The sequence below is a fragment of the Hippopotamus amphibius genome, chromosome 16, assembly GCF_030028045.1.
Source record: "Hippopotamus amphibius kiboko isolate mHipAmp2 chromosome 16, mHipAmp2.hap2, whole genome shotgun sequence".
Classification (NCBI taxonomy): Eukaryota; Metazoa; Chordata; class Mammalia; order Artiodactyla; family Hippopotamidae; genus Hippopotamus; species Hippopotamus amphibius.
Window position 1 is genome coordinate 27,772,907 of NC_080201.1, and position 13,045 is coordinate 27,785,951.

The 13,045-nt window shown below is 48.8% G+C and overlaps 1 long non-coding RNA gene across 1 annotated transcript in view; it reads right to left on the bottom strand.

Moving 5' to 3' along the window:
- Positions 1 to 10,896, bottom strand: part of LOC130838911 (uncharacterized) — a 33,006-nt gene extending 22,110 nt beyond the window's left edge. Inside the window, exons 1-3 of the long non-coding RNA XR_009049743.1 lie at positions 10,365 to 10,896; positions 8,981 to 9,098; positions 6,247 to 6,386 (exon numbers count right to left, since the gene is read on the bottom strand). This is a non-coding gene — a long non-coding RNA (uncharacterized LOC130838911). The remainder of the gene's footprint in view (positions 1 to 6,246; positions 6,387 to 8,980; positions 9,099 to 10,364) is intronic.
- Between the last annotated feature and the right edge of the window lie 2,149 nt (positions 10,897 to 13,045).

Sequence of the window (13,045 nt, forward strand, 5' to 3'; positions counted from 1 at the left end):
CACAGTGTCTGGGGGCAGGCTGGGTGGCAGGGTTTTTAACAGAGGAAAGCAGAGCGTGGCAGATAGCCAAGCTGTTGGCTGGGACAGGGAGCATCTAAGACATGTCCCTCAAGCCTTGCTCCTCAATATCTGAAAGATGCTGCAGAAGTCGCTGTCCTCTCTGGACTGCCCTTTTCCCACTTGCAGACTGCGGAGGAGAGTGGCCTGGAGCTCAGCTAGAGACGGAGACCCAGCCTATCTGAAGATCTCTCTGAGCCTTCATTTCCCCCTCTGGAAACTCAGGCTAACCCAACAGTCTGGGTGACTGCAGGAAAAAGAAGCCTCCTCTGTCTGAATCAAGAAAAACAGGGCTTTGTTAAAAGGACCATGGGCAGCCCTGGGGATCTCAGGAGCCAGGCCCAACCCTGCAGCATCGGTCTGGTGTCAGAACCACTCCTTGCCATCCCCCGGCACAGATGCTGCAGCCAGCACCAGCCCTGGGCAGGGACACGGGATGTTGGCATCAGGACCATGGTTGCCTCTGAAGCCAGAGGCGCTGCTCTGCTGCTGCACTGTCACCAGAATGGATTCGGTGTGGCCTTGGCTTGCTCATGTCACCAGTTTCTAATTCACAGTCAAGAATGGGATATCTGATTGGAGGTATCTGTATCAGGTACTCTGTCACAGCGACAAGGGAGGCTGGGAAAATGTGCTTTCAGGTCCTCTAGTGGGAGGTGGACTTTGCCTTGTAGGAAGGGCATGCCAGATGCTGGTGGCCAAAAGAGTGACCAGTGCCCACGTCAGATCATAATGGACTTGCTGTGAAACTGCTGCGAGATGACACACATGGGCACTTAACTCAGAGCCTGACATGAAGGGAACACACCATTCAGGGTCTCTGAGAGTCATATCACACTGCACATCTACAGTGTCAAGCCATGATGCTCCTACATCCTTTCATCTTTGATTTTTCAGCAGGTGAAAGACAAAAGGACCTTGAGAACAGTATGGCTTGCTGCCCTTCCAAATGCAGAGGCAGCTCTGGTCCCGCTGCCAGGAGGACAGGTGACTGGGTTTTTCCATTGTGGTGATGAATTGGGCTGAGTCACCATCCCTCTCCAGTCCCCTCGTGACCATGACTGGGAGCAAGTGAAAAGAACCAGCAGGTGGGGTCAGGGGTGCAAAGGAGCCTGGGGCCATGGAAGCTGCTTCTCTTAGCAGGGGGAGGGGGAGCAGGAAACGTCCCCTCTTCCCCATGGACACTCCCCACGCACTAATGATGAGTCAGATGGCCTCGGAGAGAGAAGAGAGGATCTTTTCTCTTCTTTTATATGCTTGGTTGAGTGCCTCTTTGGTGCCAAGCCCTGTGCTGAGTGCACTGGAGAACCAGAGCAGACCAGACACTGACCTTGCCTTTCAGGTCTGTGCACCAGTGGAGGAAACCATCTCAGAGTCCCATCATCTGGGTACTGGGCAGACTCTGCTTACATGTGCAGTTGAGGTTACTATACGGTACAGTGGGGGCCTGGAGGGGCCAGCAAGGGTTTCATGGAGGAAGAGGCATCTGAGCCTGCATAGAGGTGGAAGGTCAGCAGATGGAGATAGAAGAGCGGGTGATTGGGGGAGAACATCTGTCCGTCCGTCCGTCCATCCATCCATCCTACATTGGGTCCCTGCTAACTAAGCTCAGGGAGGCACATAGCGGAGTGTGCTGCAGCCCTGCCCTCTGACAGGAGCTCCCAGATGGAGGTGGAGAAGGCTGGGTGTGTGTGAGCAGATGGTAAGGAAGCTGGAATGGGCAAATGGACAGCGGGGAGTGCCTGGTCTCAGGCTGACTCTGAAATTTCACCAGCCACCATTATCTGCTCCCTGCTCCTGGCCCACCCAGGACCAGTCACTGGCTATGTTGCCACCCCCTTTCTCCCATAACACGTAAAGACCCTCCCCCTGCAGTGCCTGCCCTTTAAGCTCTCCAGGAAAGTCCAGACACCTGACTCTGTTCTCTCCCATCCCAGAGGACAGCAGAGCTCCCTCCAGTTCCCTTGGAGAATGCGTGGGAAGCTTTACCAGACACAGGGAGCCCCAATGTGTGCTGAGTCCAGGCAAGGAGTGGATCAAATAATATATTTTTAAAATTCCAGGAGTCAGGGACTTCCTGGTGGCACAGTGGTTAAGACTCTGCACTCCCAATGCAAGGGGCCTGGGTTTGATCCCTGGTCAGGGAACTAGATCTCACACACTCTCAACTACGAGTTCGCATGTCACAACTAAGGAGCTGGTGAGCTGCAACTAAGGAGCCAGTGAGATGCAACTAAGGAGCCCTCCTGCCACAACTAAGACCTGGTGCAACCAACTAAATAAATAAAATGTAACCAAGTAAATAAATAAAATACATATTTAAAAAATTCCCCATAGTCATATATGCTCAATGAAGAAAACTCAATGCAGAGGAAAAAACTAAAATCCCTCACGATTCCATTGCCTAAAGATAACCAGTGTTAACATGTTAACATTGTGGTGGGTGGGGTGCAGGGAGGAGTATGTCTTTCAGCACTGCGTGTGCGCACACGCATGTGTGTGTGGGTGTGTGTGTGTGTGTGAGAGACAGTTTCCCCCCAAGGAATCATACTGCACCTATTTTTGCCACTCTATCTTTTTTCACTTGCCCGTATATCATGAACATTTACCCTGATAAAAAGTATTCTTCTGCAACGTCTTTATAATAGCTGCACTGTCTTTATTGTGTGGGTGTTTCAGTATTTTCTTAGCCAGTCCCATAGTGCTGGGCATTTAGCTGTTGGGCATTTAAATTGGATGTTTCCAATCTTTGATGGTTGGAAACAGCGCTGCTAGCAATCTACCTAGATGCTGCTTTGCCCACATAGCTTGGATGACCTCCTAAGGCCACTTCGCAGCCTCCCTCTGCTTGGCTAGTTGGTCTCTGACCTGCACCAAGGCCAGCCCATCCATCCTTGAAAGGAGACCTGTACTTGGTCCCCTGACTGGACTAACACCTATGCAGGGTCTTGGGGGCATCCTGGGGAAAGTGTGGAGTGGTTCCAGCCCCACCTTCCCAACTGTGCTAATTTCATTTTAAAGACTGACTTTTTTTTTTTTGATCTGGTACTTGTATTACCATTGGGGGAAACTTACTTACGTGTACACAGGATCTCTCTGCACTTTTTTTTGCAACTTCTTGTAAATCTATCATTATTTCAAATAAAAAGTTAAACAAACACACCTAAGGCAGGCCTGGAGGGAACGATTTGGCCCCCGTTTCAGGAACGAATGTTTTTAAGTCTACACTTTGTCACAAGGACCAGAGCTCAGCGTTCCCTGCCTCGGTTTCCCCTGAAGGGTAGGAAATGTTCCAGGGAAAGACAGCGCTCCTGATGGGTGGTGGGCGGCCCTCCAGGCTTTCCTTGATCCTAACTCTGCTGCTGGCCCCAGTCGTGAGCTTGAGGGGCCTGATCACCCCCAATCTCCGTGGGAAGGGAGAACCAAGAGGGCAGGGAGGAGGCACAGCTTCCCCTGTGGGCCCCAGGGAGCTCCTGGGTAGACAAGAATTTGCAGAAAGCAAACGAAAAGCTAAGATCTGCTCTTTGGAGGAGAGCTACGTCATTCTCCGTCCACAGAGAACACACGTGTCTGGAGAAGCCTCTGTCATAAAGTTCTGGAGAGAATGGCCTCCTGAGCTAAAGCCATGCCTAGAGCTGGGGTGCCATGACCCACACCTGGGGTGGACCCTATGCTGGGCTGCCCTGAGCACTGTCCGCTCTTGGGGGCCCGTGTCGTCAGCACCATGATGACAGGACTGGGTGGAATCAGAGGTTCCAACCAAGTTTCCAGATAATAGAAACTGAAGAACTGACATAGGATGCTGTGTCAAGGGTCCCCAAGACCACCCTCAAGCTTGATGATTTACTACAAAGACTCACAGAACTCAGAAAAGCCGTTTCCCTCATGATTACCATGTATTGCAATGAAAGGACACAGATCAAATCAGTAAAGAGAAAGGGTGCACGAGGGGAGTCCAGGAGACTCCAGGCACACGCTTCCAGGGGCTCCTCCCAGTGGAGTCGCACGGGGGCACCGTCAATGCTTCCAGCACTGATATACATCACAAGCAGAGTACCGACGGTACGCTCACCGGAGCCTTGGGGAGCAGGGTTTTCACTGGGAGTCGGTCGCATCGGCACATAGCACCTGAGCGACTAATCTAAGCTACTCAGTCTCCAGGTCCCCAGAAGTCAAACCCATACAGTGTGGCCCCGGGCCTCGGGCATCCAAACACAGGCTTTCCTCAGGGGTCACACTGTGAGGGGAAGCTATCTGGTCCGACCTCTACAAGGTGGCCCAAGGCCTCAAACATGGACAAACACTCCTGTCAGGCAGCAGGAGCGTCAAGGGCAGTCCTTTCCTTGCAAAGCACAGGATTCAAGCGGCCCAAGCCTGCTGAGCTAACCCTGTACTGCGCAGATGCCAAGCACTTATTCTGCCACATGCACACACACACAGTCACCTGCTTTCACTGTGATTTCATACAAGAAAAGAGGTTTAACTCCAAGAAGGTGGTCCAGACATCATGATGTGATGGGGTTAGCACTCCCCAAGAGCAAACGGGTGGCCCCACATTGTTAGCTCCAAAGATGAGGGAAGGGGCCAGGAGCCACCAGCGTACACTGTGAATCTGATATATATGCTTTTCTTGTTTGTCCGCACAGCTTTGTCCCCAGTCAAGGAACAGATGGGCTGAGACGCTCCCTCTGGCTCTTGCATTAGCTCTGGGTCACGTGTCCCGGCTCTTGGGAAGGACCAGGCCCTGTCGAGGGTAGGAAGGCTCAGTCTGGAACCCTCCCTTAAGCGTCCAAGCCAGTTTGTCCTTTCTCTTCTTGGGCCTTGCTGCTGTTGCAGCTTATCCTGGGAGAGAGAGGAGCCTGTTCTTTTCAACAAATGCCCTGGCCCCTGGTGCAGCCCTTACCCCAGGTTCCAGGCACCTCTAGTACAAACTCTAGAGTAGACCAGATGTTCTTTTTTTTTAATCGGGGACAATTGCTTTACAATGCTGTGTTAGTTTCTGCTGTACACTGAAGTGAATCAGCTATATGTATACATATATCCCCGCTTTTTTGGATTTCCTTCCCATTTAAGTCACCACAGAACACTGAGTAGAGTTCCCTGTGCTATACAGCCAGATGTCCTTCTAAGGTCCCACTTCATCCCATTTCCTCATGGTCCAGCCCCCGTGCATGGAGCTGAGCCATCAAAGGCCTGGACTGTTGACCCCAGCGGGCCTCAAGATGGGGAGTCAGACAGCCTTGGGTCTCACCGTTTACAACCAAGGTGACCTTGGGTAAGTTTCACAGACTTGCAGAGCTTCCTCCTCTCTCAAACGGGTCTAATGATATAGCTGTGAGGAGTTAGTGAGTTGCTAACTGTAGAGCCTTCAGCCCAGCGCCTAGTTGGGGCCCATTCATAAGTGGCTGTTAGGACAGTGAATTTTGTGGTTTCAGGCACATGGTGTGGGGGCAGGTGGGATCTTTGTGATGAGTACAGTACTGCCTTGGACCTGGGTGTTTAGAAGCCAGGAGGTCCTTATGGCTTTTGGACTTTGGGAGTGGGAACACACTCAGGTACATAGCAGGAAGGGAGTGGGTTATTGGGGTATCATGAGGATCCAGAGACCTGTTCACCACAGGGCCTTTGCACGTGCACTCTCTCTGCCCAGGGATCCCTTCCTTTCACTTCCTACACTTCCCTGGGCTAATCCTGCTCATCCTTGCAGGTGTCAATTTAGATTTCACCTGACTCCCTGATTCCCTGACTCCCTTCCTCTGTGCTTCCATCATACCACATTCTCAATAATAATTAATAATAATAATACAAATAATAATAGTCTACCACTTAGGAGGCCCTTTCTATATGCCAGGAACAGTGCTAAGGGCATTACCTACATACATTAGCTCATTTGATTCTCCCACCATTTGCAGAGATAGCTGTAGCTTTATTTTTCTGATGATACAGATGAAAAAACAGGTTCAGAGAAGTGAAGTGAAGTAAATGGCTCAACTGTACAGTGGTGGTCTGTGTGCTGGGCCATCTCCACCCTGGACCATGAGCTTCCTGAGGGCGGGGATCGTGTCTTGTTGGCTGTTAAGCCTCAGCATCCAGCACTGGGCCTGGTACTTAGGATGGGCTCAGTAGGGGGAAGCCCTCCACCAATGTCTGTTGAATAAATAAGTGAATGCAATGCAGTACTCGGCTTACCGTGGATGATCTGTGGTCGGCAGAATAATGCCTCCCCTCAAACATGTTGTTGTCATAGTCTCTGGAACCCAGGAATACGTTGCATTACTTGTCAGAGGGGAATGAAGTTTACAGGTGAAGTGAAGTTGCCAATCAGCAAACTGAAAAACAGGGAGATTATCCTGGGTCATCTGGGGGGGCCCAATGTAATGACAAGGGTTCTTAAAAGTGGGAGAGGGAGGCAGGAGAGGACCAGAGAGACAGCAGCATGGGGACGTGGCTTGACAGCATTGCTGGCTTTAAAGATGGAGGGAAGGGCCATGTGCAAGGAAAGCAGATGGACTCTAGAAGGTGGGAAAAGCAAGGAAATGGATTTTCCTCTAGAACCTCCAAAAGGAGTGCAGTCCCGCCAACATCTTGCTTTTAACCCAGGGAGACCCATTCTAGACTTTGGGCCTTCAGACCTATAAGCAAATTAATTTGCGTGGTGTTAAGCCACTAATGTAGTAGCTTTTCACATCAACAATAAAAACTAGTATTGTGCCCAGTGCCCGATGTTGAAGATCACATTTCGTGGTCACTTATTAAATGACTGTTGAGCTGAACTGGATTATTACTGTAGGTACCCCCACTTCATATCAGGAGAGCCATATAAGAAAAAAGTGTTTTTGTATATTTTGGATTTATTGCATCCGCGGCCTTATTGGGAGGTCTCAAGATGTGTTAGAGTTTGGTTCTGAGACCAAGCCATTGGCTTGGCAGGCTGGGCTGAGTGGGGTCACAGAGAAGGACATGAGGGGCCTTGTAGGGAAAGGGAGAGTGAGCCGTGCTGCTGGGCAGGTAGAGTCAGCATCCTGGACTGTCCATGGCCTCAGGCCTGAGGGTGCCATCTCTGGGTGCACACCGCTGCTTCCATAAGCAGAGGGGACGCCATGCACTGAGTCTCCATGCCTGCTGGAAGGTCCTAACAGCTCTAAGTCAGCTCAGGCTGCTATAACAAAATACCCTAACTGGGTGGCTTCTACAGTTCTAGAGGCTGGAAGTCTGAGATCAGGGTGCCAGCACAGTCAGGTCCTGGCGAGGACCCTCTTCCGGGTTGCAGACAGCTATTTTCTCAGTGTCCTCACATTGGGGACAGCAGAGAGAATCCTGTGGGATCCTTGTATAAGGGCACTCATCCCATTTATGAACACCCCATCCTCATAACCTAATCACCTCTCAAAGGTCCCCAACTCCAAACACCATCACCTTGGCGCAGGGCGCTAGGACTTCCGTATATGAATTTGGGGGACACGAACATTCCATCCATAACAAGCCCCACTGTGCACGTGCCACGATGATGCCAACCCACCAGAGGAGGGAAGAGCCAGCTCCTGTGTCCTTCTCCACTGTGCTGGGCACTGCACCAAGCATCCTTAACCCGCTCCGCTCTCATAGCAACACCACGTGATGGGTGCTATCGTTGCCCCCACTTTACAGCTTAGGAAACTGAGGGCTAGAAGGTAAAGTCACAGCCAGTAATTGGGACTGAACAAAGGCAGGGGGGCTCCAGGGTCTCTCGTCTTACCCACTGGGCTCTACTGCCTCTAGATGGAATAATGACTACAATAGCAATACCACCACCTCATGTTTGGAAACACCTTTCTGTTCACACTCATTCTCATCCTGTTTTCTCTTGTCCTCCTCACAGTGGCTGGTCATTAGCATTAGGGCCCGTGGCTTACATTTTGGGAAACAGACCTCATGAGAGGGAGGTCCCAGCCTCCCTTAATTCATAGCACGGGTGGGATCCCCTCCTGGGTCTCCTGGCTCCAAATCCACAGTCTCTCTCTTCCACCAGCTGCCCCCGCCTCACCCTGATGCATTATTTACGACCCATTACTTACCTCCTGCACGCGCCCAGATGCTGCCTGCCAGGGCTGTGACCTCGCTGCATCCCCTGGAGAGGACCAAGGGCAGCTCTTTCCCCCTCATCCTCACTCTCTCCTCTCCCCTCCCCCTTGCGGCCTCTGTGGGTCTCGGCAGGCTCCTGGGGTGTGGCACGGCCTGTCCCCTCATCCCACCCCCCACCCATGGGAGCCGTGTTATGAGCAGATTCCCCTTTGCTGAGCCAGTTGACACAGTTGCTTCCTGAGCAAGGCAGTGACAGCCACACAGTTCAAACTCACCATCTCCTCCACATGGCCCTGGCTCGAGGTGCCAGTGTGTGTGCACGGGTGGATGGTGTATGTATGTGTGTGTGCATACGTGTGCATGTGTGTCATGAGAGAAGGGCGTGTGTGTGTGTGTGTGTGTGTGTGTGTATGATGTTATACATGGGGCAGGGGAGGGGCATGGATTTAAGTGCTCACAGTTGAACGTGTGTGAGTGGCCTCTTCTGGGTCTTGTAGACAAAAGCTAAGCCACCGTGGGGACTGGGAAGCGGTGCTTAGGTCAAGTGCTAAGGTTGGGAGCAGGACCCCCCCAGGGTCCCTGGATCCCACAGCCTTAGAGCTTTGTGACACTGAGCAAGTTGCTTCATCTCTCTGTGCCTTATGTGCCTCCTTCTTTACTTCCCTGAGTCGAAAGATTAGATAAGACAATGCCTGTGAAGCAACCAGCGCTGGGCCTGAGGGACAGTGGACACTGATAAACATCTTTTGACCAGGCACCCGATCCTGCCTCCCTCTAGGCAAGGACAGACCAGCTTGGATCACAAACTCTCAGGAGGAAGGGCACCTGGGGAGGGGGAAGGAGAAGCTAAATGCTTGCTGACCTGACTGGTAAGTGTCTAGGCAGCAGTTGGGTCCCCGTCACCTCCGTTTCCACGTCCGTAAAATGGGCAATAGCTGAAGTTAGTAGTTGCTTCACACCATGGCTGGCACCGTGGAATTCTGGAAAACGAGAATGAAAACTCCAGGAAATTACAGAAATCGCTCCTTGGACTGAACTTTCTCTCTTTTCCTCAGAATTTAAGGCTTTTGGCACATGTTCGCACATAAAACCAGAGGGCAGGCATTTGTTCCTCCTCCTCTCTTTTAAACTCAAAACTCCCAGGTCCTGAGTGACTTAGCTGAGGGTTCTCAGAATCATGTGGAGACCCTGTGACCCTCACAGCCCCTAAGCCTTGACTCCAGGACCCTGGTTAGGAGGGACTAGAGGCACCAAAGAATCTGTGCCTTTAATAAGCTTCCTCAACGATTCCAAAGCAGGTGGCCCACTGTGAGAAATTAGAGACCAAGGACCCACTGGGGATTTGTCCAGATGCCCCTGGAATGAGTCCTCCCAGAGTCCTGTCTCTCTGGCTCCTTGTCCTCCATCCTAGGACCCTGAAAATGGAACGAGTGGGCTTCCCCAAAGCTCACCACCTCCCACTTCCTCCAGTTTAGCATTGTTGGTTTCTGTAGCTTGATCAGTTTCCAATCACCATAACGGTTCTTGAACCTGGGACAACTGATGTTTGCTCTGTGGATGTCTCTCCCTAGAAGCACAGGGGAGTGAGCAAAGCTGGATCACAGCAAAGTCTTCCCCAGACCTGGGAGCTCAACTTAAAGAGCCTGCCCTTGTACGCCTGCCTGTTGAACTGAAAAGGACACACACTGGGTAGCTGCTACCTACAGACCTTGGGCCACAGAATGAGGTTCAGGGAGCAGGCGTGACAATGCCCTGTGGACTGCAGCAGAACTGCCTTAGCCAGCATGCAGACCCGAGCAAGAAAAGCAAACACTCGTGGTGGTAAGCCCCTGAATTTGTGAATGGTTTGTTACACAGCATTATTACAGCCATAGCTGACTAGTTCACCAGGATGGATCTATGTTTTCATAGGCTCTCGAGGCCAACGTTGCCTGCTTTAATCCTGCTGTGTGATTCCTTGCCTATAGTGAATCAGCAAGTCTGGGTCTAAGGTTCCAAGTCATTTTCATGACCCTGGCGGTGCTAAGTCTCATCCCTCCCCAGAACTGGCTGTGACCCTCTTCCATCTCATTCATCCTAGGAGCAACCACAGTAATCCCCTGCAAGTGCTGAGTGCTGACCACCAACTGCTAATCCATCTGAAACATTCTATATATGTGTCACCATAATCCTATGAACTAGTAACAGATTATCCACATTTTATAGATGAGAAGATCAAAGCTTGGGGAAATTTACTACAATCTTACCCCCAGTAAGTGGTGGATAAAGACTCTAGCCTGGATCTCTAAGCCTGTGCTCTTCACTCCTCTTCCCAAGAGATTCCTCATGTTAGTGGAAATGCCTGTTTTCCTGGCACAGCCGCCTCCTCCAGCCATCTTCCACACACCCTTCTCCAGGTCCACCTTCCAGCTTCGGGTCCTGCAGCCACTTTCTACTTGCAGTGAATATACTTGATCCCTGATGCCTGGAGTTAATTATTTCAAAAAGACATTTGGAAACTCAGCTCTGTTGGGTCTAATGTATGCCTTTTTGCTAATTTAATAGTTCTGTCTTTCAAAAACGAGTGTGCTTTTGAAACATGTTCACTGGACTGTCATTTCATTACCCTCCAGATATCTTCCCATTGTTGTTTTTCTCTCTGAACGCAGCCCTGTGGATCTCAGAGCCGAGACCTGTGTCTTGTGACTGGGGTGTCTGCTTCCCAAAGGTAAAGCCTTGACTGTCTGTGTGCCCAGACTCAGCAATTGGGCAGAAGGACAGTCTGAAATTATGAAAAGTCTAAAGTACTGGATCATTTTTAAAAGAGGCAGCTTGAGTTCTTACTGGTGCATTCTGTTCACCAAATGCTAAGAATGGTTATTTCTGGGTAGCGGATTTTAAGGAAGTTTCTAGTTTCTTCTTTACCCATCTCTTACCTGTTTTATTTTCCATTGTTTTTAATTTACAAAAGCATGTCTAATTTTAATAATAAAATAAGAATAAAGTTATTATCATTAACAAGAATGAGCATTCAATAAGAGGAGATCCTTCTGGCAAAGTGTCAAGGAAAGCCTAGCTTTTATGAATTTGTTAAATGAAACTATAAACTTGTCAAATGATCTTTTATGAATGTGTTAAAGCTGCTCCGAGAAGCAGACCTCTCTCTGAAAATGGGGAGACCTCTGTGCAAAAAGGGAAAACAAGACCCAGGATAACACGTATGTTCTTAAAATAATTTTTGTGTTTCTAAAAAGATGGGATGGAACTTGAGTGTTTGAAATGTTAACCTTATCATTTGTTAAACATTTGATACCACTTTTCTTTACCCTTGGGCACGATTTGACTTAAATTTGCAAATGGATCTGTTTCTATATGTTTTCACTTAAAAAATATGATCGCGTTTTGCCCAGTGCCAGCAGTGTTCTAAGCTCACAGGATTCGGGAAGGAGTGAGGGTGGATTCCCAGCCCTGAGCAGCCCCTACTCTTGGGGGGACGGTGGTGTCAGCACTCACACAGTTGGGTAAGTGCTCTGGGAGGACCCTGGGGAAGCCCAGAAGAGGCAGTTCTTTTCTTTCCCTGAGAAAAATCAAGAAGGACTTCTCAGAGGCAATAACGGACAAGTAGACGTTTACCAGGAGGAGCAGGTGACATTCCAGGAGAAGAAGAAAGACATTCCAGGCAAAGAAAGAGGAGGTACAAAGTCTCCTAAGGGTGATGGTTGTGGAAAAGCTAGACCTGTGTTGGTGAAACAGCAAGTTGCTGGCTGTGACTACAATTTAGAGTATATAGTGTGTATGTGTTTGCTGGGTGTTGAAGAGCCTTGGATGATGGGCTAAGCAGTTTATCTGGTTAGAGATGGGGAGCTATTAAAAGGTCTTAAACAGGGTAATGGCATGATCATATTTGCCTTTTACAATGGCTGCTCACTGGATATATCTGTGAAGGTCCATGTAGGTGACAGAAACCACATCAAATATTTGAAGGAAGAGAATTTAATGTAAATAATTACCCAGGTCAGAATGGCCATCACCTAAAAGTCTACACATAATAAATGCTAGAGAGGGTTTGGAAAACAGGGAACCCTCCTACACTGCTGGCAGGAATTGGTGCAGCCACTCTGGAGAACAGTATGGAGGTTCCTTAAAAAACTAAAACTAGAGTTACCATATGAGCCAGCAATCGCATTTCTGGGCATGTATCCGGAAAAGATGAAAACTCTAATTCAGAAAGATTCATACACACCAATGTTCAAAGCAGCACTATTCACAATGGCCAAGACGTGAGAACAACCTAAATGTCCATCAACAAATGAATGGGTAAAGAAGATGTGGTACATAGATGTATACAATGGAATATTGCTCAGCCATTAAAAAGAATGAAATAATGCCATTTGCAGCAACATGGATGGACCTAGAGATTATCATACCACGTGAAGTAAGTCAGACAAGACAAATACCACATATCACTTATATGTGAATCTAAAAAAAAATACAAATCAACTGATTTATAAAACAGAAACAGAGTCACAGACCTAGAAAACAAATTTATGGTTACCAAAGGGGAAAGGGGAGGGGGAGGGATAAATTAGGAGTATGGGATTAATAGATACACACCACTATACATAAAAGAAACAAACAAGGATTTACTGTATAGCACATGGACCTATAATCAATATCTTATAATAATCAATAATGGGAAAGAATCTGAAGCCATACACCTGAAACTAATACTGTACTGTAAATCAACTACAATTTAATAAAGTTCTAAAAAAGAAAAAATAATTATTCAATATCTACATATATTTATTCATCTATCCATCCCTCTATCCATTCATCAGTACATCTTCTTTTTTAAGGTATTTCAAACAATTACAGACATCAGTGTCTACTCCCCTACATACTTCGGCATACATGGCATTCATTAAGGTTCAAGTTTTTTCAGTTTTTA